Source organism: Morone saxatilis, unplaced genomic scaffold, assembly GCF_004916995.1.
Source record: "Morone saxatilis isolate NCDOM2014 unplaced genomic scaffold, NCSU_SB_2.0 Contig18, whole genome shotgun sequence".
NCBI classification, from domain to species: Eukaryota; Metazoa; Chordata; class Actinopteri; family Moronidae; genus Morone; species Morone saxatilis.
Genome location: NW_023339740.1, coordinates 17,430,403 through 17,434,738, shown reverse-complemented (window position 1 = coordinate 17,434,738; position 4,336 = coordinate 17,430,403). Strand labels below are relative to the sequence as shown.

The window sequence follows — 4,336 nt, the reverse complement described above, 5'->3', positions numbered from 1 at the left end:
GTGTGTGTGTGTGTGTGAACCCAGTGTCATTTGGCTTTCCTGCGTGCTCTGATGGTATTTGACTCACAGCTGTTGCAGTGTGTTTTTTTTCTCGTCTGTCAATCGTCTTGTTTCTCAGGCGGCTAATAAATTCCTGTAAGAAAATAATGATCCTCGTATGTAAAGCGGTCGACCTGTAACGAGAGGGGAAGCAGGGTTGTCATGTGGCTGGGCTATCAACAAGTGCAAAGCATGTTTCAGGTGAATTGTGTATTTTTTTTTTTTTATGCCCCTGAATGTGATCTTTGCGCTGCCTTCTTGCCTCTGGTGGTGGTATTTCCCTCGCTGATTCAACTGAGATGGCACAGGCGGCGTTGCAGTTCAAGTATTTGGTCCTGTGTTGCAAGACATTTCTCGGGGCATGCTCCTCTGGGCTTTGATGCCTTGCACCAGTTGGTGTGTGTGATCGAAAAGGACGGACAGACACTGATGAGTTAATGCTACGACTTTTAAAGTAAACAGCTGTGGCATGTGCGTGCAGCTGTATTCAAAACCTGTGCCCTTGCTTTCGTCCTGACGGGCCTTTTTTTTATTATTATTAGAGGATGGATGGACTGAACTCTTCATTTGCCCCGCTGTCAACTTGTGTAAGTTTTTATCAATGAAGTCACGCAGTCGTTTTTATTGATAGAGGTGCAAATTATTAACTAGTCATCATACACTCGCATGGTTAAGTTTACTCGGTCACAAAGCCAGCAGAGAGGTTGAATTTATGACTAAAACAAAACACTATAAATTCCCCTAGAACATCCCAACCCTGCCAGACCTTCTGCTCCAACTAACAAAATGCCCATAGCGTTAGTCAGCACCCACAATCAAAGGTCAGACCTGGTTTGCTTCTTAATCACCCATCCTTTAAATAGCAGGCCTACAGCGAGCTGTCTGGATCCAGGCTATCTGTGCATGCAGCTTCAGAGGACACATGGTGTTTTTGATGTTATGCCATCCAGGTAAGCAGAGCCAGAGGAGTTTAAATTTCTCGTGTTGTTTAAAAAGTCGTGTTTGTCCGTCTGAGGATCGTCCCTGCTCTGGTTCTTTTTCAAGAAGCTGTACGAAAGAAGTTGGATGTGCAGTTTATGTTAATCGGCGTTTTATTTCAGTGTCCCTTGTTCAGTCTGACACCGAAAGACATCTCAACTCCTCTGTGAGAACTACTTTGATCCTTAATGCCGTTTATAGAATTCAGCTTTTAAGAAAGAGTGGGTGTTTTTTTTACGTGCAATAAGTTAGGTCAACTCAAACCTATCTGAAATGCAGCATCAGAATAATTTGCATAGACAGCTGAAATGACATTTAGCTGTTAAAAGAATGGACCCGGAGCGCAGTCAATGCATGCTTTTTATAGATTGTGTGCATATGAATCACGGCACACACATTGTAAAATTGGTTCCTTAGAGCGCTACTTGTAGCATCCATTAAATTCTGTTAGTTTACAAGTGATGTGGTTATTCAGTTGACTTCCTGACTGAGGAGGCTCAGGCTGAATGGCTACTGTTTATGCATGTTTTTTTGGTGATTTCTAGGTGTTTTTAGCAATATGACCTCTTTGTTTGTTTGCTGTTTTACCTCAAATCACACCGAGCGGAGGATTTTATTGATCCCGTCTCTAAAAACTACCTCAAGGGTTTGATGAATGGACAAGTATAGAGGGAAAGTATAGAGGAGATTACCGATCTGTTTATTCACACAGTAACCATTTAAAAGTGTGAATGGGAGGATGTGATGCAGCTTCTCTTTAATGGTGGTTTCAGCCTGTAGCAGTCTATTGCCTAATGGTTTAAAGACACGACACCTGCCTCTCCAAGGTCCTCTTGTGATCTGTGTGTGTATGACAGCGATAGCACGTTGGTGTATCGAAATGACTTTGTCATCGTCTGTAAGAGACAAGGCACACGAAGCAACTACGTGGAAATAAATATTGACATTTCATCATCACCGTGTCACAGATAATGTTCAGCTTGGGGGTGATAGTGTATAATTTAATAGATTAAAGAGAATAATGGCATGATATGGGGCTAATTTGGATAGATGTCAAGGGTCAGTGAGCCAGAATAGTGGAGTGAATTTAGAACACGTTCCTACTTTTTGAATACAAGCTCCTCATTTGGAATTCAGGATGTGGCCCCGTGCCTAGCCCCGTCTCACTGAGAGGCTTTTTAATTTCTCCCCTTGTTGAAGTGATTATTCAAATGGCCATCCGTGAGATGCAGTTATCAGACTCCTGGTGCTGGTTGAGCCTGTGGCAACAGGAATGCCCATCACAAGCCCCCCCCTCACCGCCCTGTTTCGTTGGACAGCACCCAACAGGTACCCTCTGTAGCAACCCCTATTAGACGGCCACATCCTACCCCTCAGGCTGAAAACCTATTGTGTTATGCGATTGGCAGATGGCAATTTATTCACGAGGACGGCTGATACAGTTTTTTGGCACGGTGTAGTGGTGATGCTGTTGGTCAAAGGCCCCGTGTTTAGTATTTTTATGACGACTTATATTTGGTCTGAATCCAAAGTGGGCTTGTTTCAGTTCCTCTCTGCTCTCCAACGTGAAGTTATTTTATGTTGGAGTTTCTTTCTCTTCACTTCATCGCCCATCATCTTGTCCTTCAGTGAGTTTTTCACCTTGGATTGGGCAGGAAAAAACAGAATCTTCTTATTTTTTTTAAACAGCTGTTTACTTTGCGCGGAGGCTCGGCCGTCGTCTAATGCAGCTCAGGCCAAACGACTGGACAGGTTTGTTAGAAATGTCTCCCCCTACTCTGCTTATATCCAGTGTGAAGTTTTGCTCTCATGGAAGCCGTGGTGGTGAGGAGGGACAGGCTCAGTCTTCATTAGCAACGCCTTGCATCACTAGAATGCAGATGAGCTATGAAGCCATTCATCTGCTGGAAATGCCTCCCTGATTCCAATTTGAATCTTGTTTGCAGTCACATTGTGTGAGCCCACTTCTCCATGTTAAAGAAGTCTCTTTATGTGAGAGATCAGAGGGGGATAATTGCACTTAAGTGAACCTCATTTAGTGCTGGCCAGAGCAATTACTGTAACTGCAGTTGTAGCCGTTTTTGGGGCCTGGAGCAGCTGTCATTGAGTCTCTGTAGCTGAGATATCAAATGGTGAATAGAATGACATTGGCATGGCATCATGGGAATGGCAGATCCTTGGATGGATTTTAATTAGTTTATGCAGGTTTTTGCACAGCTCCTTTTTTTTTTTTTTACCCGAAGAAAGGCGTAATTAAAAATGAAAATGACAATTAGAAATGCATTATTTTAGTAATGATTGAAAATAAATGATTCTCAAGGTGCCGTAAGGTGAAAAAAGCCAGCACTCTTTCTTCAGGCAAAACCCCCTGAGCTTGAGGGAGATGTTTTATCATTAATGTTATTCAGGAGCCAAATTTTGAGTTTTGCTCAGCTGGGTGCTTTAATCTATTTTTGCTGTAAATTAATGAATTTTTAAAGAGCCCCTCGCTGGATACGGGTGGATGTGGGAATGCAGCGCTGGTTCAGTTTTCAAACGAGCCTCTACTCCACCGTCACCCCCCCACACACACCCCACACACCCCTTCATCACCCACCCTCCGCACGGGATGGAGAGAGAGAGAGAGAGAGAGAATTTACCGAAGCACTACACTTTCATTTTTTATTCATCCAGCAATACACTGCCTAGTTCTCCTCATCCCACCTCCTCCCAGTCTATTGAGTTGAATCTGTCAGTGAACTAGTCCTGTATGCTCCAATTCACGTCCTGGGTTGGAGTTGGATGCGGACATGAATTAGTGAGGGAAGCATGTGATGTTTAATTCAACTAGTTCGTTGCCTAATATTATTGGCACATTTGCTCAGATACATGTTTTATCTGAAAGTGTTTAGCCATTTATTTCCCTAGTCTGACTAAACAGGGCGCCTGTGTCTGCAGGGGAACCACTGTAACTACTCACACTCGAGCTTGCTGGGTAAGTTTAGAAAGTGTAGGAGCGCAGGGCGGGGTGGGGGTTGGTGGGGGATTGGCAGCTCCTGTAGCGCATGGTGGTTTCTGTGACTCATCCCGGCCTTGTGGTAGCAGAAAGACCAATACATTTTGTGGCAAGTCTATTATGAGTGTTAGGTCTGATCTTATCGTCGAGCCTAGAAACGGGACGAGGTGTTAATATCGGAACCAGAATCAGAAATACTTTATTGATCCCCAGGGGAAAATTTGTTCCTTTGATATCCACAGAGGGGGGAATTTATTTTATGTGTGTTGTTGGTTGTAGCGTGTTAAATGTGCAAACGAGATCAGGGCTTACAAAGTCCCTCCA

The 4,336-nt window shown here is 43.8% G+C and overlaps 1 protein-coding gene across 3 annotated transcripts in view; it reads left to right on the top strand.

The window, feature by feature from the left end:
* Positions 1-4,336, top strand: part of foxj3 (forkhead box J3) — a 70,569-nt gene that overhangs the window by 1,025 nt on the left and 65,208 nt on the right. The window lies entirely within an intron of this gene.